This window comes from Phycodurus eques, chromosome 3 (assembly GCF_024500275.1).
Source record: "Phycodurus eques isolate BA_2022a chromosome 3, UOR_Pequ_1.1, whole genome shotgun sequence".
Lineage (NCBI taxonomy): Eukaryota > Metazoa > Chordata > Actinopteri > Syngnathiformes > Syngnathidae > Phycodurus > Phycodurus eques.
The window spans coordinates 13,445,152-13,470,804 of NC_084527.1; the positions used below are offsets into that span (position 1 = coordinate 13,445,152).

At 40.4% G+C, this 25,653-nt stretch overlaps 3 non-coding genes across 3 annotated transcripts; all 3 read left to right on the top strand.

Moving 5' to 3' along the window:
* The first annotated feature begins 13,023 nt into the window (after positions 1-13,023).
* On the top strand, positions 13,024-13,096 carry trnak-uuu (transfer RNA lysine (anticodon UUU)). The gene has a single exon. It is a non-coding gene; the product is annotated as a tRNA-Lys (tRNA).
* Positions 13,097-13,485: 389 nt separating this feature from the next.
* Positions 13,486-13,558, top strand: trnak-uuu (transfer RNA lysine (anticodon UUU)). Its single transcript has one exon. It is a non-coding gene; the product is annotated as a tRNA-Lys (tRNA).
* A 574-nt stretch (positions 13,559-14,132) lies between these two features.
* On the top strand, positions 14,133-14,205 carry trnak-uuu (transfer RNA lysine (anticodon UUU)). The gene has a single exon. It is a non-coding gene; the product is annotated as a tRNA-Lys (tRNA).
* The last annotated feature ends 11,448 nt before the right edge of the window (positions 14,206-25,653 follow it).

Genomic DNA, 25,653 nt, shown 5'->3' on the forward strand with positions numbered 1-25,653 from the left:
ACTGAGTGATGAACGGCTTAATATTCCCAGATTTCCAGAGAACCTCTCCGGTCGAGAGAGCTGTGGGCAGACAGCAGCGGAGGTGGCAGGTGGCTGCATGGTGACTGCTTCTCCTGGAAACGGTGGTACAGTGGCGGCATCGGGTGCTGTGCCAGCTGGTTCCTTCTTCTGAAGCATATTCATTAGCACTTCAAACTGTGAGGCCACCTGTCTCATCATAGTGTCCTGATGCTCCTACACAGTCCCTTTAGATGAAGGTGGAGGGCAGAAAGCTGCTCATCCTGCTTTGAGTGGCGTTGACACTGCGCTTGAAGGGCTTTGCGCACCGGGTCTGAGTCTGCTGAGTCCATGTTATGACCAGTTCGTTCTCTCATGAACGGAACAGAGGATAGGACCCAAAAATGCACGACTCCAAAACAAATAGACAGTTTCAAAAAGAGAGGTTTAATATACGGGCAGAGGTCGGAACACAGGCAGACAATCCAAAAAAGGCAACAGTATCCAAAAACGTGAGGCAAAAAGGCGAGATCGATAATCGGAACAGGGTCTAGTCTTTCTGTGAGTCTGTGATGTGGAAACAAGGAATGCTGGAATGCGACGACAAGGTACAATGAACTGGCGACTAGAAAGAATGAGACACGAGGTTAAATGCAAGGGGTAATTCGGGTGAACGAGGCACAGGTGGTGAAGATGCTCTCAGGAGCAGGTATGTATGAGACAGGGGGACGACAACAACCGGAACACACACCGAAGACACCATTTGTGTGCAACAGTTAAATGCTGTGTCACCATGTTTGCTTTAGGCTCCACTATCTGACCTGAGTCTGCAGATTTCATAGCCCTACTGTGTTTATATACCATTAGCATTTGTTTAATGCATTGAGCAGCTAAACCGTTTACTGATTTGGAGACCAGTAGCAGAACTTCAAAGTCTGTTCTATAGCTGAATGGAAGCAGGTGTAGAGACTCAACTACCATTACTAACACACAAGATTTCAGCATGATTGAAATAAAGCTGGTTTGTGTTCTTTCCACACACAAAAAAAATCAATAAACGCAATGTATCAAGACATTTATAGGGCTTTGGGTTGCTGGAAGGTGGATTTAGCCTTTGTTTAGAGCCAAGCAGCTTTGTGTACAAAGCTTGTGAATGAAGCAAATGCACAGGGAGAGTGTCACCACTACAAATGAAAACTAAATCTTGGTTAAAAAAAAAAAAAACTTCCAAATAGCCATTTCGCCATTTCCTTTTCTGGTTTGTAGTTGTTATTGTTGTTGTTGTTGTTTTGCTGACTGAGTGTGTCTCCTCTGAGGTTCGGAGACAACAACCTTATGAAAGCTAGCATTGTCCTCTTGCTCAGGCCTCATAAATGAGTTTGAGTATGTCGTATACGCCTCACAATCCTACCTTAATTGCGCCTTCAAAAATGACACAGGCCATGAGGACAGGCTATTTGGAACCTGCAGCTCACTTTACTGGGCCCTCGTGACACAAGTTTTTCAACAGAGGTGGTTGATTAAAGTATCTTGCTTGGAGACCAGGTATTGATTTCCTCCATGTGTTCCTTCCAAAAAATAATATATAGATTTAATCTAATTGCTGCAAAGGAACTCAGGAGTAGAGATGTCCACAGACACGTGTGTTATGTATAATTGTTACCTTCAGACTGTGAATCGCAATGACCTCTCCCAGCTGTCTATTCTGCTGACAAAGCACCTTCCATCGAAGCCGACTACTGTCACAAGCACAGGGATGCAATGAAAAATGGTATAGGAAAAAAGCATGAATCTTTATTAGGTGATTTCAAAAAGGCTATCAAATCTGCAATCACATTAGGTGTGTTTGCGAGAATGATGAAAACAATCTATCCATTGACGAATGTAACTTAATATCATTAATTATTTGATAAAAGCACTGGCTGATGATGGAACGACCCCAACAAAAGATGTGATTTCAGTGTGTTGATCTTTCTCAGGAACAAAGAAACGATTGCACAGTCACATCAAACTCACTATGTTGATGATGGTATTGATATGACAACATATTACCTTTGGACTGTTTTTCAGTAACTTACTTACTGCTGTTTGAGTTCAAAGTCTCTCTTACTTCAAAACATTTTTTTCATAGGAATCAGTTTAAATGATTCTTTTGTGGAAATGAGCTCAGGTTAACCTTGTCTGTAATAACTGATGTTAAGTACCTTTTTTCATAATCATTACCCAGAGAAATAAATTACTTCTGTGTTGACTAGTTGTCATTCTTATGACTTTATCCCCCGTAGCAGACACATGACTGCAAAAGCCACCTTCAGCTCAAGGCAAGACAGATTTTCATCATCCAAGGTTAGTGTGACAAAAGCGATGTCCTGCCTCATTATATATCTTTATCCAGTCTTGTATAAAGTACCTGGTACCTAAAAAGCAATATTTGAGTGAAAGAACAAGAAACTTAACAGTAAATAACTTAGAAGTTGCAATTTTAGAATCAAAAATTATTGTCGGGTTTTAAATTCACTTAAAGGGAAGTTTGCATTTTTAAAAAAAAATCCCTTTTTGTCATGTTTTAACACTCATTGCGAGCACACCACTGCAGCCTTCTGCTGACCTGTTATCCAGAAAAGCACCTTATTCGCAAGGGAAAGTTACTATCATACAAAATGTTATCAGTTTTAAGTTTTGAAGAGATCAGACCATATTTGTCATGTATTACTGTCAAGTCATTATGACTGTTTTTAAAAATATGACAGAGATTTATTTCAAAATGTCAAACTCCCGTTTAACTATTAGAAGCAAAAGCATTTCAAAAGTATTGTTTTTATTTACTTTAATGTTAATTGTATTGACATACAGTAGTTACAGATCTGCATGTTGGCTAATGAGCAAAGTTAGCCTTTTCTCTTGTTTTCTTCAAAGAGATTAACATCTTGTTTAGAGATGTCAAAGAAGTTCAATACACATTTCTCCCAAAGAGCGAAAGAATTCTGATGCGACCTCCTTCCTCAGGCGTTAGAAAATGTCAAGTCCGATCAAAAAAAAAAACATCATCCAGATTTACTCAGGCCTTGCGTCCAGATTCCTTCTCTACCATTTCCAATCTCTTGAATCTGGAGAGTGTTCCCGTGATGCGAGCGGTAAACAAATCGAGTGATGCTGAGATTCCCATTCACTTAATGCACCTTGCAATGTAGCCAAGCCTGTAATCATCTGCTACACAACAGTGGCTTTGCGAGAAGCTAACATTTCTTCAAGGGGCTTGTTAAAGCACCACCCCCACCCTCCCTTCCCCTTGCCTGAGGACACTCTGATCACTCACACTATAGTCTGTTGTTTTCCTTGCCATTGATCATATTCAGTGCCTCACTGTCCACTCAGCCTTGCGCTGTGTTGTGGCAGCAGCTTGTCGAGCTGTGAAATGTTATGACCGCAATGGCGAGGATCAATGCTCTTCTACTGGGTCGCTTTAGCCTGTCATGTGCACAATGCTTTGATTGCCCCTTTCATAGGGCTTCAGCATGTCTTGTAAGGGAGACTTACGGGGGAGAACATGCAAAATCCACACAGGCGGGACCGGGGAATGAACCCGGGTCCTCAGAACTGTGAGGCTGACGTTCTAACCAGTCGTCCACCGTGCCGCCGCCAATAGTGTCTATGAATTAAATTCCCAGGTCTTTGGGTGTCATCAAACTTTCTCTATGCCATCACTGGTACCCTTTTGTGGTGGGTTTACACATAAAAAAGAAGAAAAATAATGAAATTCTAAATGACACTTTTGGAGTTATTCCTTTAGATTCTTACTCAGTTGAAGTCTCACAAGATTTACTGTTACGCAGGGTGAACTCCAAATTCTACACCTTTTCGGAAAGAAAATTGGGGTGTCTACACTGTCTTTCTTTTTTAGGTCAGTAACTTTCAAGTTAAGAACATACTGTGACTCTCAGTCCATGTTGAATGCTGTCTTTATCAGACCCCAAAACATCTGAAAACATGAGTGCGATGCATCAAACCAGAACGATTGCTTTCAAAAGTAGCACAGATGGATCCTCCATGCTGCAGCTTACCGATAAAGGATTTGTCTGAATCTGTTATTGCTGTTTTTTTTTAAGTTCCACAAACATCCACCTCCACAATCAACTGCAAGTGTCTTAATAACAAAATTATAGGCAATATTAAAAAATAGCATATAGCAAAATAACACATTTTGATGGTCTACTTTTCAGACTGGTGCAAAATGACAAATCTCAGGGGTGCGTAAACAAGTACAGTATATTCATAATTTCACACTCCAAAACCAGTACAGGGCAGCATATAACTAAGCTAACAACATTGCAAAAACTAAGAATGTACTTTAGTAACTACTGTAAGTGTAGTGTGTGTTCTCTTGTCGACACCAAATTAGAAACTGTTGTAGCGGACATGCTCCCCGCGAGGTGACACAGTGACTCCCCACGCAGCTTGATAAACTGCATTCTTCCAAGCGGGCTGCTGTCAGACAGCCACTAGAAGACTCTACTAGACCCTAAGTTAATTAGCAGGTACCCTTGAAATCTTGGTTTACAGTCATCAAAGCATCCTTTCTTCATTTGAACTGATAGCAGGCCAAAAGGGTGGGCTCCTCTCTGGCGTTTTGAGAGTACTGCAACCCGTGAACTTCCATTCTGTTGTTTGCTAACCAAGGATAAATGTCTGTTTTGATATTTCAATATCAGAAATATTGATGTCAGTGTTTCAACTTTACAAGCGCAGCTGCAAAATTTTTAGAATTGTTTGTCTTGATTTGACTCCAAGCAGCATGAAATGTGATTTGAACCATAAGCAGTTGATCTGCCAAGACTAAAGTATAAACAGTCATCCGATATGCTTGACCTATGAGTAAAGAGAGCACAAAGTTGAGGTTATTTTATATTAATATATGATTTTAAACCCATTTTATGAGTCAAAATTGTAGACTAGATTCAAAGTGATGGGTGTGGTCTTGTCTGGTCCTCTTCGACACGCCCCCGGGGTACTTAACCCGTGACTCCCGCTCTTTTGCTCTCTTGCATTTTTTCTCTCTTGGTCTCCTGGGTGGTTAACCTCGCCAGCCACAGGCTGGCCTCGGCCACCCCTCCCCCCTCTCCTTGGGGATGGAGACTCGGCTTCCCAGCCTGTCCGTGGGCCACCGCTTGGAGATCAGAGCAGCTGCTACTAAAGTACCAGGTACGCTTCCAGCCAAGTGTGATCGCTCTGAAATTGCTAGCGAGTCCCTGAAAAGGCAGAAAGAGAGACGGTCATATTCTTTCAACGAGGCGTGACGAACAACAGCTGATCTACGTTCATGAGTAACACACCAGTGTTTGCCAGAGTGTACAATATTAGTGCCTAATAATTTTGGGGAAATTACTAGCTTCACACAAAATATTAACTTTGTCCTCTCTCTCTCTCTGTCTCTCTCTCTAGTCCGGAATGGACACGTTAAAAGCTTGCGTTTTCAACTTTAGTCCAACACACCTATTTCCCTTTTCGTATTCCTATTTTCCATCTTTTTACCCTTATTAGTGTTATTTTCTTTCTTTAGTTAGACCCCTTTTGTGTGTTTCCGTCTAGATCCCTTGTAGATGTCATTAAATATCCTCTAAAATTCCACTGTTGGTTGTGTTTTGTGTGGGTTGAGCTTGACAATGAACCTCTGTTGTCTAGGACTCAAAATTTCATAAAATGAAGACGTGATAGGACCTCAGTCTGTTAAAAATAGCAACTTGTTCATTGCTTTACTTCTTTGTGGATGCATGTTTTTTTACCAAACAATGGGCTCACAGTCACAACACAGCACCCATGGCCGTCTACAAAGGTGACTGACTAAAACAATGACAATAGGCCTCATTCACTAACAGCATATGCAAAAATTTGAGCTTAAATTGTCAGTACGCACGTTTGACGCACAAATCTGTAATTCATCAATATGTCATACTTGAATTTGTGCGTATTGTGTAATCAAATTTTGAACCTCCTCAGACCATACATCTGCACAAATAATGAAGGAACAGCTTTTGAAAAAACATCAAACATACATCTTTTACCCAAGATACACAACATATTGAAACTAGAGTCATTTATAAAAGTGATAATAATAACTTTAACAATAACTTAAACTGGGAATTTACGAATGTGTCTACTAATGTCCTAAATAACCGTGAAAAGGACACTCCTCAACACTTTTCAAGTGCTAATTTGTCCTGTATGTGGAGTAATATGTAAAGTATGTATGCGTGTATCCGCCACTGGCTATCTCTTGGCAGTGGTAGCACGTCTCAGAAGTGATTTTGCATATCCACTGAACTTGTGCAGAGAGTAAGAACATTTCTACGCATTTATTAGTGAATGAAGCCTAAAGTCTGTAAATAGGGGGGTTTAGGACATATACAGCGGTATAATATTATTAATTATTTGAAAAGATTTCTATTTATTTAAATCATTACCTTTGCTGATTGACTTAGCAACATCAAATGGTTCGAGCGAGGCTTGTTTAACACTGAAGTATGAATTAACAAATATGGTTCCAGTGCAGTTTGAGATGGGTGCTGGCATAGAATGAAGTTAGGACAAGCCAGCTGATAAGGCTCCTCTGTGATGCCAAAGAAGCAGTGTACATGGCCAACAAGAGGACCAAAGTTCTCTTAAACAGCTTGGTGAACTCAAGCGTCTGTACCCCCTAAGGCCACCACCTGTCTTGGCAAGGCAGCAGGAGCAGGAACAAGAGCATGGCAACCGAGTGGCATGGGGCCAGAAATAGAAGAAACAGAAATCAGCCTTTTCCAGCACGCATCGGGAACACATTAGAGAAATAGCTCTGCATCTGAAGAGGGTGCAGGGAAGATAAGTACACTATGGTACATGTTAAATATTTGCACAAAGAAGAGGCATTCATTTAGTTTTCTTCCTATGCTGTACCCAAGAAATGTATCAAAATTTAAACCTATACTAGACTGTTCAAGTATCGCTTTCTATCTTTTCAAAGAAAAATATCCACAACTGACTTTTTCTGTTTTTGTTTCACGAGAGGATGCCAGCCGCCATGTCCCACATCTTATCCCCACCATCCACTGCTTGTTAGTGTAATCGCTGTCCCTTTGGTGGCTCTTCACATGATATAGTTTCATGCTACAATTAACTGCTGCGGGGATTGCACATCAACAAGAATGTCCCTTCAGCAGAGCGGCGCTACCCCGGGGAGTTGATATAGGGATGAGTCAGAAAGTAGAAAGAAAATAAAAATGCAAGAGGGGAGAGGACAGAAAGTGAGAAAGAAGCAAGGAATGTGGCGTACCAAAGCTCCACACCCACTTGTGTCTGTAATCTCTCAGGGAAGGGCTGGATATGAAAGGAAGAGGTACAGTTTGTGCTAAGAGGGTTGCTTCTGCCCCCTACTGCAGATGAGGTGTTGATGGGCGATCATTTTGGGAAGAAGTCTTCAAATCTGCCCCTCATAGAAAATGATGTGGTTTTATGAATAGATAATATATTGAAAAATTGATCATTAAAATCTATATATATATATTTCCACTCCTTGACTTATTCAGCTGGTGATCAATATCAATGTCCAAGTGAGGATGATGAAATTCTGTAAGTTTTTTCTTTAGTTTCACTCGCCAGATAATGTGAGTGTGAATGGTTTTGTTACTCTGTGTGGCCTGTCATTGACTGGTGAGCAGTCCAGGGTGTAGTTAAAGAAGTGACATGACCTTTTGTCTGAAGTCAGCTGGTATAGACGCCTGCTGACCCACAAACATGAACAGGATAAATGGTAAATAAAATGGATTTGCAGATGTTTTGTTTAATGGGTCAACATTTTTCAAAATCGTATCTCCGGCAAATTGTATTCGTATGTGTAGATGCAGTATTTTATCTGGATCGAATCCAGTTTACACATTTGGCAGCAATTAAAATTTAACATGGAGAGTCCCATATAATATGCCCAGATACTTATATATTAAAAAAAATCTCAAACTGGTTGCAAAGAGCTTCTAAATCTAGATAAAACTCTACCATCTTTAGTTATACTATCTACCTGATCGTAGATCAGTGGGCCACAAAGAGCCAGTCAAAAGTAATTATTTAAAAATAAAAAAAAATAAATTTAAATGCACATCTGACATTACAGTGTTCCCTCGCTATATCACGGAATAAAACACCTGTACAGTACAGTACAGTACAAAAGATCAGTTGTGCTGAGTCCTGATAATTCAGAGTGTGTCTGAATGCATCGCTTCTCCGTGGCTGTGGGCAAGCCGAGAGTTTGTTGACGGTGTACGTCTCACGGTAACTGTGCTTCGTTACGTTATCGAAAAATGTGAGATAAATAGACTGACGTCTCATTGGAAGACGTTACAATACTTTATGTCCTACAATGCCGCCCAAACAAGGCACCTGCTGGTTGGCAGTTAGCGGCGGAGCAAGATGCTAGCAGTAGCAGCTATCTCGCAGTAAAGATGGACCAGTTGAATAAAAGGCAGACCGGCACAAGGTTTATGCCTGTCTGTAGCCATTATGGCATAAATGAATCTTCGGTCCGCTTCATATAGAAGGACGAAAATAATATCTGGGTGACAGCCGCAATGCTCTTGCCGCAGTACAATCGACATCAACTTTAATGGTGAGTACCTTCATTTTAAATACTGTTAATATGTATGTTTAAGAGTATAAAAAGTGTTTAAGGGAAAAGGAACTGTTTATGAGTACAGTAGAGGTTAATAAGAGTCATGGAAACAATAATTGTGGGACTGGAGCGAGTCATACAACTTAAAAATCTGTAAAAGGAAAAAAATATATATATATATATATATATATATATATATATATATATATATATATATATATAGATATAGATATATAGATGCTACATCGCGGAATTCACTTGTTGTGGGTTAGGTTCCAGACCACCCCGGTCTGGAACCTAACCCCCGCGATAAGAATTTGTTTGGAAAGGCATGTGCCAGTAGGAGTCTCTTAACCATGAACATCTGATTCATGTTACGACAATCTTGTGTGCATTGAGTCTCGGCTCAGGCCCTCCTGTGTGGACTTCATGTGGATCTTTGGTTCAATATAATTTTAATTAAGTGTGTGTTTCCCTAATGTTTAACTATAAGTAGAAGTTATAAGTAGTAGTTAACTTTTTTTTTTTTTTTTTTTTACTATTCAATGACCATTATGAGGGCATGGTGAATGACTGGTTAGCACATCTGCCTCACAGTTCTGAGGACCGGGGTTCAAATCCCAGCCTCGCCTGTGTGGAGTTTGCATGTTCTCCCCGTGCCTGCGTGGGTTTTTTTCCGGGTACTCCGGTTTCCTCCCACATCCCAAAAGCATGCATGGTATGTCAATTGAAGACTCTAAATTGCCTGTAGGTGTGAATGTGTGCGCGAATGATTGTTTGTTTATATGTGCCCTGCAATTGGCTGGCGACCAGTTCAGGGTGTTCCCCGCCTCTCGCCTGAAGATAGCTGGGATAGGCTCCAGCATGCCCGCGACCCTCGTGAGGATAAGCGGTACAGAAAATGGATGGATGGACCATTATGAAAGTTGAAATTACTTTGCATGTAGCATTAATGATTTTATGAAGGTATCAGTGTGAACGTGGAACAATGTGTTGCTATTCCAATTATTTCCTTTCAGGAAAAAATATGAAAATCTTAATGTATCATAGGTGGACAACCATTATTGTTTTGACAGGTCACTGAAAGATATGCAACTATGTTTCAAGCCCGACTGGTTCATATTGGGCTAATGAACAACTTCTACAATTGAGAAAACCAATTAGCTCTGGAGTATTTGTTGAAGAAGCTCAGGTGGTTAAACAATGACTGGTTTGATGACTTAACTGTTCGTAGTGGAAATAATTCTCTCCCTCTTGCTCTCTCTCTCACACACATCCTCACTTTAACACACGTACACACACACACACACACACACACAAGGTATCCTCTAAATCAACTCAAATAACATATGCTTCTTTTCTACCAGCTGTTGTCTCAGTCTCATGGGCTGCTTGTCCTGATAAACAAACTCACACTCGTCTAATAGCTGCAACAAATGATCAATTTTTATAACCTTGTAAACTGCAAATTCCTTTGCGTCGTTCACAAGGTCCTAGTTTAGCTATACAAGTGTACTGTAATTTATGCAAGAATGTATATAGGGGTCACAATGGAATTCATGTTTGTAAATTACAAGTAGAACAATATAGCGGCACCAAGATATTCCACATAGGGTCATTTAACAACGATTCTGCTCGACTGAGAAGGTGAAAATATGAAAGCCTAAAATGGTGAGCATCCATAAGAACAGTGGGGGTTGGGGTGGGGGGCAGACAGGCGGTACTGCCTCTGCCTCACAGTCCTGCAGAATATTGGCTGTCAAGGAAAAGATATGCAATCAATCATGAGCAAAGTCACAGCCAATGTGAAGGATACCAGTTCTCCTTAGGCCTCGTGTCACTGACGGGACATCAGTCAGATCACGTGTGACTGTGCTACAGATTGAGATTGATAGACACTGAGTGTATGTGCTTTTAAAGTGCATGAGAAGGCGGGCAACTGACCCCCCATGGCTGTAAAATAGATTTAAATGTGTGTGTGTGTGCAGAAAAAAGGGATCCATCATCACATTTGTGAAGATGCTACAATATCAATGATGCTGAGATGGGACCTCGTGGGTAGATATCCCCTTGCTATTCCCTTATTAGAATCTGCAACTTCCCAAAGTATAATATGAAAAATAGAGTCCACTGCTTTTGGATTCCTTTATGTTTGTTTGTTCGGCAGGCGAACACGCACACACACACAAATTCCTTCCTTCAATTCCTTTAGCATCTCTCTCTTTGTCTTGCAACTTCGACAAACCAGTTCTCTTATTTGAAATTCACTTCAAGTAGAAGAAAAGGATCTGAAGCCTTGATGTTTAAGACTTTGCAGTAACTCTCAGTTCTCCCGCTGAGGCAGTCACTTGATGCTGTTTTGCTTTGAAACATTTTGGCGGTTCATTTATTCAGGAACGGCTGCAGCAACGAACAACCGACTGTGTCGTTGTTTAAAAACTTCACTGTCCATGTCAGTCTTTCACACTTGACCAGGATGCATTTAGAGTTCAATCCAGGAGATGTGTGGTGTTCGACCACATGTATTTTGTTATTTTATGTCATTCCATGGTGCCCACGCAGTCGCTTTTGATCTTTGTTGGGTCTAGCGATAGATTTCTCTGGATTTAGATGTGATCAGATACTGATGGGATTTATCAAGCATGTGCAAGCTGCCCTCTGCAAAAACAGCCACCATGCAAATCATGGCTGTGTTTTGCAACCCTGACAAAGAACATCATGTATGCGCAACTCTGCCAAATCCATGGACATTGTCAGCTGGCACATCTTGCGCATTGAACTATAATCCCAAAAGCCAGTCTGGATTTTAAGCAGTAACACTGCAAAGTTGTTACCCAAACATCCTGTAAGACTCAATCAATAGAGACTATTCTTTGCAGTGTGTCTTTTTTCTTCCAATAAAGTTAAAAAAAAAAACAGAAACATCCACCCATTATTCAAAGCTTTCAGTAGGACAAGTGGGCAGCATCGGTAACACACTCCTGAAGCTGTTAATGAACAACCCAGAAATACCAGTAACTAATGAACAGACCTCCACCAAAATGATTTGCCAGCTGCATTGGTCCTGGTGCTTTATAGGGGATGGATGCCATGTTGGTGCATTTCAATTATGAGTGTTTTCCCCACTATTGATCGATCCTGGGTGTCACTAAGGTATCTCCCAGAGGTGTGGACTCGAGTCACAACTTGGATTCGAGTGATGAATTTGATGACTTTAGACTTGACAATATGTTATAAGACTTGCAACTCAACTTGGACTTGAACAGTAGTGACTTGTGACTTCACCTGGCCTTGAAACTATTGACTTGATAAGACTTGCGACTTTGACCAAAGCACTGAGAAACTAACACTTTGTAGCTTTCTCTTTCTATAGCTATATGTGCAACACACTGTTTTACTACAGGAAAATGTGATAGGGGAAAACATAATATTGAAGGTTGCAATGATTATTTATGAAGTCAAAGTGAACCACAGCACTATTGCTAATGTGTAATTTGTTCTTAGTATTATCTTTTAACAGTTAACACAATGTTGGTCACACTGGTAGAGGAATTGACCAAGAGGTCATTCTTGGACACACTACCTTAAGTAATGGGTTCATAAAAAAAACCAACAAAAAAACCCGGTACAAACTAAATCAACAATAGATGTGACAAATAAATATGGTTATACATTCCAAGAACAGATACAGAAATGACACAACCTTGGACTGGGACTGCATTCCCTGTCTCCGCTCCCCCGCCGTGACAGGCAGCCACAAGGATGCCTGGTTTATCTCACACGGACGCTAAATGAATTACCAGCTAGACCGAAGGAGCTCATCAAAGCGGAGACGAGGAATTCTGACTGCTCACCCGGATTTTAGGTTAATTACCAGTTATCCCAGAAACCTCGCTCCCAGTCATCAGGAGACCCCCTGGGCATGCAGGACTCAAGATACCGACTCAAAAAGCTTGAAAATCCGCTGGTCCCCCATGCCAAGATAAAGTTAAAAAGACCATTTGTCCTTTTGAAAGGCAACTCGTTGAGACATCTGGGACAATGGATTGGACATGAGCGACACCCACAGGCGGTGGAGAGTTTACCATCACAACAGCGCCGCGAGTGATTGTATTTCTGCATAGTTGCGTGTCTGACCTGAAATCTGTTTGGAAACATAACCGGATGAGATGTTTCACGCCACACAACACAAATGCCACATTGCAAATATTACAGTGTTCTCAACAACCACATACAATTGAAACATTCACTACAGGGATTAAAGAGGATGTGCTTTGTTGACAGTTTACACAGTCTAAGAGATTGATCACCAATCGTGTTTCAAGAAACCATGGCAGCTTGGTTGCTGTTCATGTGAGTAGAATGGACTAAAATAAAAACACAGGTAGAGGACCTGGATAGCTCAGTTGGTAGAGCATCACCCTTTTAATCTGAGGGTCTAGGGTTCAAGTCCCTGTTCAGGCAATCTACAAGAATAGTTTATTACCTTTCATTTGTGTATTGTTGTCTTGAACACTTGCTCCTCAACTGACACACTCACACCGCGACCTCCTGAACTGAAATAGGTCAACAATGAAAGTGTTGAATTGAATTTCTTGAGGGTTCTCTTCAATGTTTGGGATTGGCACAGTTTTCAATTTGTATTTTTCCTGCCCAAAAGTAAAGTGAGTAAAGACTGTGGCTTCTCATCCCTCTAAAGTGTCCACATCTCCCTGACCTCGGATGATTGTTTACCTCAGTTTCTTGTTGCAAAACTGAAAAACCAAATCGTTTCAAGAAACCATGGCACCTTTAGCTTGCGTACTTGCTGTTCCTTTGAGTAGAATGGACTAAAATAAAAGCACAGATCCAGGACCTGGAAAGCTCAGTTGGTAGAGCATCAGACTTTTAATCTGAGGGTCCAGGGTTAAAGTCCCTGTTCGGGCATTCCATCAGAATCATTATTACCTTATATTTGTGCATTGTAGTCTTGAACACTTGCTCCTCAACAGACCCCTCCTCAGTGCTTCTTCCTGAACTGAAATAGGTCAAGAATGAAAGTGTTGAATGGAATTTCTTGAGTGTTCTCTTCAATGTTCGGGATTGGCACAGTTTTCTATTTGTATTTTTCCTGCACTAAAGTAAAGTGAGTAAGGCTTGTGGCTTCTCATCCCTCTAAAGTGTCCACATCTACCTGGCCTTGGATGATTGTTTACCTCAGTTTCTTGTTGCAAAACTGAAATTCCTGACTGGAACTTCACATTGCTTTTCTATCAAACAACAGCGCTCATTGCCATTTTTGGACCCATTGCCCCAATACGGGTCATGAAAAAGTCTTGCTTGGTGGTCAGTTCATATCTTTAAGATGGATACAAGCGTGACATTGAGCCCAACTTTGTTGACAGTATACAGTCTAAAAAATGATCATCACCAAATCATGTTTCAAGAAACCATGGCACCGAGCTTGCGTAGTTGCTGTTCCTGTGAGTAAAATGGACGAAAATAAAAATACAGACACGTGGCCTGGATAGCTCAGTTGGTAGAGCATCAGACTTTTAATCTGAGGGTCCAGGGTTCAAGTCCCTGTTCGGGCAATCGATCAGAATATTGTTATTTTGTTATTACCTTATATTTGTACATTGTCGTCTTGAACACTTGCTCCTCAACAGACCCATCCACAGTGCTTCTTCCTGAACTGAAATAGGTCAAGAATGAAAGTGTTGAATTGAATTTCTTGAGGGTTCTCTTCAATGTTCGGGATTGGCACAGTTTTCTATTTGTATTTTTCCTGCAGTAAAGTAAAGTGAGTAAAGCTTGTGGCTTATCATCCCTCTAAAGTGTCCACATCTCCCTGACCTTGGATGATTGTTTACCTCAGTTTCTTGTTGCAAAACTGAAATTCCTGACTGGAACTTCACAGAGTCACTGATGGTGTCGTGGTACACTCACCTGACTTTGGTGCAGGCAGCGTGGGTTCAGTTCCCACTCAGTGACGGTGTGAATGTGAGTGCGAATGGTTGTCCGTGTCTATATGTGCCCTGCGACTGACTGGTGACCAGTTCAGGGTGTAGTCCGCTAGGAAAGGCTCCAGCGTCGCGTGACCCTAACCAGGATAAGCGGTGTTGAAAATGTGTGTGTGTGTGTGTGTGTGTGTGTGTGTATATATATATATATATATATATATATATATATATATATACACACACGTAAACAACAGTAGTATTATGTGAACAGATTATCGTCTAAAAGGTAGAACAGTTGCTGCAAATATGTTTTATGCATTAAACTACATGTACTCACTAAGTGTAATTAAATGACCTTTTTTCAACTGTTTGTTTTACTTGTTTTCAATTATGAACCTTTAAATTAAAACATCCCTCAAAATGTATGCGTCTTTTTTGTGCAACCATGATTTTGTAATATGTTTGCATCGTCTCATTCCGATTACAGTGCATCAGCTGTTTGAATTTTCTGGCACAAAAGTTCTTAGATTTGTCAGAACAACAACAAACACTGCACACTATCTAATCAATACTGCTCTTTGCTTATCAGGGCAGACATGTTTTGCAGAAAGGCAAAGACGACTCAAGCTCAAACTTGATGTGCTTTTGTCAAGACAGCATGTTGGAGGAAGACAGTCTTTTTTTGTTGTTTCATTGCAGAAGCTGCTGCAGGCCCAAATATGGCCTACTTTTTCGTTTACCTTTCCTCTCCTGCGAGTTGCTGAGACATAAGATAAGATTTAAATATAGCCAGCGCAGATGTTTGCAAGAGATTTTTTTTTAGTTCAGTGTTAATTCGACTCATTTGTACTTCTGTAGAAATAGAGGAGGAGGAATAAATAAGTTATAGTATAAAGGTAGACCCACAGTGAGAAAATGTCCAGAAAACCAAGTGTTTTCATTCATTGCAAACAAATGAATGGAATGAAAATCCTTAAGTACAAACTTCAACTGTGTTTAACATTGTTTAATGGTACAGTAGTTGAAGTCTGGTTGTCAAGTGGGCGAAAAAGACCGTTATCAAAAAAGGTGGAAGGAAAAAAAATTACATTTACTCGCATTATTGTAATTGAGTATTTTTTGTGTGTTCATGTATTCAAATCATTTTGAAATGTGCAATTGAGGTTAATCAGAGACACTTTAAATGGTGGCAGGTGTGGGCTGACTCCCGTTTAACATGAGTTAAATGTAATTGATTAATTCTGAACACAGCCTCAAACCAGTCATAAGTGGATGTGCATACTTGTGCAACTATATTATTTCAATTCATTTTTACTTCTCCTCTAGAAAAGATTAATAAATAAATAAATTAATTAAATAAATAAATAAACAATGAAAGTCGCACAGGTTATATCCAGGCCACATTCATGGTGGACAAGGTCTAAAATGAGATTTATCTTGGTGTGATTGTTTATATCACAGGGGTGTGTAGACCTTTCATATCCACTGCATGTGCATATTCCTGGGAAAGTAAAGGCTCTCCACTCTCCGGTGAGCCATCGCCTGCAGCACTATGGCTACAATCTCAGCATGTGAACCACTAATACACTTTAAACCTCTTCCAACCTTTACTGAAGCAAAACCACATCAGCATGTAGATCAGGAGAGGTCATGTGTGCATTGCTGCTACTGCCATGTGGCATCCTGACATACTGCTTAATTTGTCTACCATCCATCATGCACTTCTGATTAAACACACGGTGAATGGTGCATTGCTCAATGAAAGGCTGAAGCCAACTTGTGCAAGTACCATTAAATGAGTGCCATGGCCTGATGTGTGGTGGATAAGATAGTTGTGTCTCGAAGGAGCAGACATTTGTTATCGGGAGCAATTGGGAGCAAACAGTTGACGAGAGGGAGCTCTTCTGAGACTTACACATGATTCCAAAAGCATTATTAATTTATACTGTTGCAGAGGAGAGGTGATGCGGTGGAAGTTTAAAAAATGTGAATTCATCCATCCATGTTCTATACTGCTTTATCTCATAAGATCGTGGGTGAACTGGAGCTTATCCCAGCTGACTTCAGGCAAGAGGAGGGGGAAACCTTGAACTGGTGGACAGCCAATCAACCTGAACATATAGTCAAACAACCATTCACACCTATGGATGATTTGGAGTCTTTGAATGAACCTAGCATACATGTTTTTGGAATGTAGGAGGAAGGAAGGAAGGATGGAGCCAAGATTTTAACCCCAAACCTTAGAACTTTGAGGTGGACAAGCCTCGCGCACATACATGTGCTGCCTAAAATGTGCATTTCTAAATACAAATAAAATACATTTAAATTAATCTGTGACCCCTAAACTGTTCAGCTAGTTTCCTTCACCGAGCATGAGGTGCACAAGGTGACAGGTGATTTTCAGAATCAGAATCATCTTTATTTTGCCAAGTATGTCCAAAAAACACACAAGGAATTTGTCTCCGGTAGTTAAAGCCGCTCTAGTACGACAGCAGACAGTCAATTGACAGAGAACATTTTTGAGACATAAAGACATTGAGAAAAACAGTCACTGAGCAATAAAGGGTTGCTACTTATGTGGTAATGCCAGTACAATTGACAAATAAAATAACTTGGGAAAATGAATGCGGGTCATTTTGGACCCCTGTTGTGCATTAGAAGGGGTGTGCATAAAATGGTTAGTAAAAAAACATAAAACAAATTGTGTGTAGGTGGAACGGTGGACGACTGGTTAGAGCGTCAGCCTCACAGTTCTGAGAACCCGGGTTCAATCCCCGGCCCCGACTGTGTGGAGTTTTCATGTTCTCCCCGTGCCTGCGTGGGTTTTCTCCGGGCACTCCGGTTTCCTCCCACATCCCAAAAACATGCATAAATTGGATACTCTAAATTGCCCGTAGGTGTGACTGTGAGTGCGAATGGTTGTCTGTTTATATGTGCTCTGTGATTGGCTGGCAACCAGTTCAGGGTGTACCCCACCTCCTGCCCGATGACAGCTGGGATAGGCTCCAGCACGCCCGCGACCCTAGTGAGGAGAAGCGGCTCAGAAAAAAAAATTGTGTGTATGTAAATGTACAAAATGACAAACATCATGTGACTTGCTGCATAAAATGTCTGCGTTGCATAACATGAAACTAACGTTAGCTCTAAAGTCTCTTCTGGCTAAGGTGCACTCATATTTGACTCACCTCAGTGACCAGCTACCCAAGCTACGCTTTGTTAACGGTACAGCCTTGTCTTCACTCTGCTGAGTGCTATTCTTTTTATCTTGGGGGAACCACACATAGTGTTACACTTTCATTTCTAAACCAGCCCAGATGTTTTTATAAGATAACATTTGCAGAGGTTGGTTGTCAATATGGTCCCTACCTTATCCACAATTTCCGCCTTAAAGTATCTCACACAGATAGATTCAATTTTATTGAAATGTTGAATATTTCAAGGTTGTGGTTCATTAAAGCAAAGTATCGGCTTTCCTGTGTGCGTTGTTTGCTGTCTCCAATACAAAGTGAATGGAGGAGAAGCACTTCTGAAAAGAAGTACAGTGGTGCCTTAAGGATATGAGTTTAATTAGTTACGTGACCACAGTCATTACGCTAACACTTGTATCTCAAATTATCTATCCCTGATGAAATGAATGGAAATGCCATTCATCCGTTCCAATTTTTTTTGGTAATGTTTTCCTAATAAGACAAAGAGCACGCTGTAATTTTGTATAGCATACCGAACGATAGGTGCCCCTACCCCCTGAAAAAACAACAACAAAAAACAAATTAACAGATAGGTGAACTTGCAACAAGCGAATTGCGGATGGGCAGGAAATTGCTGTATTAGAAAGGTTTAAAAAGGAATGAGGAGCTATGTGCTAGATCTGGTGGGATAGTGCTCCCAAATGTAAAATGCCTATTGGCAGAGCTATATGCCATTTTCACTAATCAAGACAGATTGTTTTGAAATCTAGCAGTGGTTTAACCAATGATGATAACAGATGATGCCTCTTGGCCTCAACACAGGCGCAACCTCCCCTTCTGAGGCATCATAATAGTTATGATAACAATCGGCCCTTTTGGCACTGATTTCGCATTGATCATGTTTTCCAACTGTCTGCTCCAAATCATGAACATGTCCTCCTTTTTTTTTTTTGAGAAAAGCTGAAACCATTCTCAACCTGTCTGTGTTTCATCGCTATTTGACACAATCACGGCAGTTTTCATTGTCACCCCCATGAGGACAGTTCCATGTGTAAGATTTCCCATTTCTGCAGTGGGCTTTTCAAACAGTTGACTCACATTTGTCCCAGGAGGAAAGAGGGAAATGATAAAATAGCATAGCAGTATGGAGGAAACAGGAAAGAAACAGCAGCCCAGGGACTCTGAACCCTATGTATAATTTGGAGAAGTTATAATAAGATAAGTTATCCCTTTTGTCATTTGCTATACCTGTGATGGAAGTCTGGGATGGGATCCAGTGCAATAATTACAAAATATCTTTTTCTCATCAGTAGAGAAAAGGCTGGATTATTGATGACATATTGGCTTTAGATCACCTGTGCTCCTAATCAATAATTCGTGAGATCTAGGAAGTTGTTGACATGTCCTCAGAAATTATATAATTTTGAATCAACATGTGCTCAGAAGTGAGTGGAAGGGCATCTGAATCCAAGTGATTCCGCTCACTGTTTTTTTTTTTTTTTTTTTTTGTAATCTTGGCTTCAGCACCTTCATTATACTCCGTTCGGTGTCTTTCACATCTTTATCAAATTAATATGTTGATGTATTACTCTCAACCTGAAGTAATTTCCTATTGCAGTCAAAGTCAATGGTGAAACAATACTGGCACTAATAATTAAAAAATAATTGTTTGAACAATTTGTTCAAGCTTATACAGTTTTAAGTGTCACATTACAATTGAAAGGTTTATTTTAGCCACCATATATATATGTATGTATATATATATATATATATGTATATATGTGTGTATATATTTGTATATATGTGTGTGTCACACTCACAATAGGTCATAAATTCACCCAACTGTCAAATGTTCCCGTCTGTACACAACAATGGCCGCAGTCAAAAGTCAAACTACTTGAAGTCGAGTTGAAACACCCTTAAATTACACTTTGGCTACTCATCTTAAAAGATTGTAAGAAAATTTTACCAAATCAGACTGCTAAATGTGATCAGATTATCCATCCATCCATTTTCTGAGCCGCTTCTCCTCACTAGGGTCGCGGGCGTGCTGGAGCCAATCCCAGCTGTCATCGGGCAGGAGGCGGGGTACACCCTGAACTGGTTGCCAGCCAATCGCAGGGCACATACAAACAAACAACCATTCACACTCACAGTCACAACTACGGGCAATTTAGAGTCCCCAATTAATGCATGTTTTTTGGGATGTGGGAGAAAACCCACGCAGGCACGGGGAGAACATGCAAACTCCACACAGGCGGGGCCGGGAATTGAACCCCGCTCCTCAGAACTGTGAGGCTGACGCTCTCTCTCTCTCTCTCTCTCTCTCTCTCTCTCTCTCTCTCTCTCTCTATATATATATATATATATATATATATATATATATATTTTATGTCAGATTAATTATTTTTTTCACTTTTTCTTTTTTTTTGCTCCTTGCTGAGTGCTGACTTGACTGACTTTTTTAACTTTTAAGTTGTGATGACTAGCTTAGTTCAACTAGCGATTGTTGTGTCAGCTTCGGGACATACCGGGTTTTGTGTCCTCCCGGATGTTTTTACTTATGGTCGCACAATACCAACACTGGAACATGTAAGTGGACCGCGAGGACTCGAGAATAAGCATTATTTTGCTGGGTTATAGCCCATGGAAATTACTGAGATGTACTGTACCTACCGTTCCCATATTGTCTGCAAGTTTTAAAATCTGCGAGGCACATTTCGTCGCCGGCCCCGGTGTCGACGGCAGACTTGAGAGAAGGTACGGAATGTGACGTTGCATTCAATATTTACAACTCCTGGGGGAAGGCTACTTTGCTATCGCTGTGACCACAAAAGTAGCTTAACGACTAAAAATAAATTTTATGTTAAAATAGTGACGGTACCGAGAAATGTGGATGAACTAGTAGTGTCGCTAGTACCCACCACTGCTGTGTTTGTTTGTAAACATAACGTTACCTACGGAGCATAGCGCAAGACCTCTTGCGCTTGTTTTATGAGATGAAAACCATAAATCTTCAGGCAATCGATTCGGTCCACAACCCTACATCCGATGTATCTAAGGATTCCTCGCGGATTTTTTATCGATAACTGAGTCTGCTACCAATACAGTCGTATCTCTCGCCATTATGAGCAGATATCCGGTAGTATCGGTTTATCCATCCCAACCTTACTTTTTATACAGTCATGGCAACGTTTCTAGCCATGATTGTGTATATACACACTACTGGTAAAAAGTTTTAGAACACCCCGATTTTCCAGCTTTTTAAAATTTTAAATTAAGTTCCCATAACTGTGACACTGGTTGTGTTGCTTTCACTCTTTTGTCCAGTTGTAAGTTAAAGTCCGGAGAGTGAGCCTCTTCTCCAGTCAAACGTTTTAGAAAAATGTTTCTCTCGTTTTTAAATTTTTTAAATGTATTTATTTATTTTTTAATTGTAAGTCAGGTAGTTCAAGTCCAATGAATACCTTGGAATCGTACAAACTAAGATAAGTTGTGGACTTCCAGAGGTTGAAAAATAACATAGACTACAATTTGTTGTAATTATCTTTATATGTATTTGCTTTTATTTTGCTTTGTACTCTGCTGTCTGCAGGTCGGCATTGCAAATGAGAATCTGTTCTCAATGGCCTTACCTGGATAATCAAAGGTTAACTTATAAAAAATAAATAAATTGTGCACCAGACCAGAAATGTGTCACAACACACATGAGCAAAGCCACTTTACTCATCATTACCGTACACTATTCATCCGACTCATCTAAAAATAGATATACAGTCTTCCCTCGGCACTTCGCACTTCACGTTTTGCGGCTTCAGTGCTTCGCAGGTTTTTCCAAAATATTCATTAAAAAAATAAATACAAAATACAGCCATATTGCGGAAAGACACGTTTTTTCATGTTGATGCGTGCGAGAGGTTTCCCTGCATGCCAAACAAAGAGATACGTTGACTCAGAGGCTTTGTACATGCCTGTACTATACGGGCAGTCATAGAAGGCGCGTGATTGGTTCCCGGCGCGACTTCGACCAATGAGAGCAGGAGTGGATTTATCTCGTGAGCTGATTGGCTGCGCATCATCGCAGCCTTACCCAGCATCTTACCTTGTTGTGTCTCGCCAGTCTTGTCCACGGTGTTGTGTTCGCAATAACTTTTTTTGTTTAAGCGATAATTTTTTTGATTAGTTAGGCAAGCCCTTATAATGCCGCCGAAGCGCTGTGCCCGTGCGAAAGCTTCCTCCAGGGCGCCTAAGAGGAAGAAGAAGAAGATGATGATGACCATCAGTGAAAAAGTAAAACTTTTAGATTTGATCAAAGAGGGCAGAAGTTATGCATCTGTGGCACGCCATCATGGCGCGAATGAATCTACAATGCGGTACATAAAGAAAGAGGAAGCAAACATCCGCGAAACTGCTTCAATAACCTTCAATAAGGAAGCGAAACGTGTGGTAACTCCGCGTAATAAGAGAATTGTGAAAATAGAAGCTGCATTGGCATTGTGGATTGCTGATAGCAGGGAAAAGTTTGGACACTAATAATATCAGGACAAAGTAAATGTTAATTACTGTATAAGGTTTTATAATTACATATTTGAGACAAAGATTACAACACTACACGTACTTACTCAAATCTTTAAAGTATAAATACTGTTTACATATTTTAAACATTCTGGTACCCACATACACATCCACGAAAATTCCTAGGGGGGGCAAATCCTACTTCATGGTTTTTCACCTTTCACGGGGGGTTCTGGTCCCCATTAACCGTGAAAAACGAGGGAACACTATATTTATTTCTAAACAATTTTGTTGTATTATTAATATTTGTATTTAAGTTTTTTTCTCCAAGGAAAATCGAAATGTGGTGACCACCGCATATGGTGGGGTGGCACCCTAGCGCCCGTTATTGACCAGCCGCCACTGCCTGTGACCCTAATGAGGATAAGCATTTTAGTAATGGATAGATGGATACATCAAGTAACTTTTTTCTCCATAGCCACTCATCCCATCACATACAAATAATGACGCACAACCTTAAACTGTGCGCCTGCCCGAGTTCTCGACATCAGTAAACACAGGTATGAATAATGCAACATAGCAAACATTTTGTTCTAGTGTAATGAATTTTGCACGAGTCCTAGGCCACCATTAGATGTGTTGTTATAGCTCATTAGAGCAACGAGATTGGAGCAAAAAAATGTGGCGTGTCACATTTGTCTTTGTCTATCTGTTAATTAGCAGGATACTTTCTGAACGTGATTCATAGAGAATTAATCATTATCATTCTGGGGATGGTTGAGTTGACTGATCCCATAGTGATATGACATGGTGAAAAAGGATTCATGTTTCTGAAATGTTATCCAGATTATTAATATTAGTGGGGTTTTCCTTGGCCTATATACCAACCCTATATAAAGTTGTTCTGGAAATCAAATTTGTAATTTTACCATAAACTTGGTAGTTGCATGTGTCCTACTATTTACTATTTTAGTTTTTCAAAATAATTGCTGTCCAATGGGTGATTATAACAACAAAGCTAAGATTTTTTGCATAGTACATGCAGCAACATCTCAGTTTCAGCTCTTAGCCTTTATATGCAGATAATGCTTGGCTGTGCTGTGAAAGAGTTAACTGTTGGCATTGTCCTGTGAACACAAGAGGAGAATGGGAGCTGTGTAGATACGGGGCTTTAGTTTTGCTTTGACAAAGTCAAACAACAGCTCTCGCTTATCACACCAAACAAGATGTCCTCGGTGCCTGAAAAGCATTAAGCTCCGCCATTCATGCTTGAAGTTAATTCTCTCTCAGTTTTGCAAAATTTGCCAAGCTATGGGGATTTGCTGGACATTTAAAAAGGCTGCCCATAGCGACACACGCCTGATACATGTCGTGTACACAGGAAGCGGCTTCACGCTTGTCGTCATTGTCTGCCACTATGATCAAAATTTATAGTCTCATGAGAAACTCTCGCAGGAAATCCCCCTAAAAAACCTGATGATCATATTAGTCTGACGTATGTTATTAGAGCTTCATAGGAGGCAGTTCAGCCCTAATGCTGAAGTTCAGCCTAATGGTCTCTCAGTGCAATGAGAAGAACCAGGAAATGAATGTGTGGTTTCTCAGGAGCATCCCAGCTGCGGACTAATAAGTGAGTGTGGCACTTTTACCTGCTGCGCTCCGGTGCATATCTCCTCGGGGAGGAATATAATATTCACCTCTAAGTGAGGGAGTGCTAAAAGGCTGCAATCTGCAGAACCAACCTCCAGCAAACTGTCTCTTCTTATAGCATTTTTGATGACTCATAAAAATGTACTACTGAAAGAATGGCAGAAAAGCGAACATATTTTGAGTTCCCTGCATGTAAAATGTCATCAAGAAATCATGCTAACTGATTCGATGTCTTACTCATAAGTGACTTGAGTTTTCTATGCTTCCAGGTATAGTAGACCCCAAATACAGTATCCTATATTCCTTAACAGTAACTCTCCACAATTTTTATTTATTATTATTATTTTTTTTATATCAGACGCATTGCTGATTTCTCAAAACATTCAGCATAGAACTGTGTGGTAAACGCCATACAAGAAAAACTTATTTCACTCGAAAAGTTGAACATCCCTAACTTCGTACAATTCCGAATGTAATCCTCATTTTCAGGGAAAAGTCGCATGCAACTTTGGAGTTCCGTTAGACCTCAGCTCAAAGCATCACATTAACGCTGTATGTTTTTTTTGTCTTTCTTTTTCTCTTTTGTGACTTTTTTTCACTAATACGAAGGAGCAGCCTCAACAAGGGGGTTAATACAAAACAAGATTTTACCCTCCCCAATCTGCGCAGAGGCCAATAATCAGATATTCAATACTGACAAAACATGTTCAATATTCATGCTAAAAATCCTGTGTTGTAGGGTCTGTGCCGTTCATGCCACAGACTGCGTGATTGTCACGTGGAGCGGAATGGAATGGTCAGGAAGCAAGCTGACGAAAGAAGACGTAACCACATAATAAACAAATAATGGTACAGCAACTTCAGACTTCAGAAATGTGGGACCAACTAATCAAGGCTTAATTTTTATATAATGCTTCCTTAAGGATTTTACCACAACAGAAATGACAAGGACAAGAGTTGGCAAGAGAATTACTAGATAAGCCAACAGCTTCATGTTTCATCTTTTGTCTTTTAAAAAAAATTTTTTTTTTAGGGCGATCTAGATGCCCTGCTGCATATTGCTGCCTCTCACAGGTCATTCCAGGGATTAGGCCAGGTCATGTTTGATCGCCTCAGACTTCTGTTTTGGGGGGGATGAGGCTAACTGTCAGTGGAGAATATTGTTACATGTGTGATGTGCTGTGTTAGTCATCTCAAGTATAACTCCACACATGAAAGCAGTAAGAAGACATGGCCCTTTTGCATGTTGACTCACTCTAACAGATTGCGCACACTGTTGGCAACAGGTGGAAAAGCAGTGGAGATGCCATATTAGAAAGAGCATTCTGCGCATTAGGTAGCTCTGATGGCTGTCATGATGGAACATTTAGGAGAGCATTCCAAGCTCAAAAATGTAATTTTAAGTGATGGAATTGAAAGTGTTAGTTTAAGTTGAATTACAGAAAATAAATTTATCGCTCTGATAAATTTTGGGGAAGACAGCAAGGCAGTAAAAGACATGTTTTGTTTTATTTAAAACTTGGGACAGCACATTCGAAAAACTGCTCTTGTATAGGCCAACGTGATCAGAAATAACTGGATTTAGAATAGATTATCACCCAGCGCTTTCTCCCAAAGCAAGTGTTTGAAAGTGGGTGTCTGGGGGCGGGGGTACAATGTGTTATTAGTCATATAAATTTCACTCACCCCATTGAGCTGTCAAACATTTATTTTTATAATCAAAGCT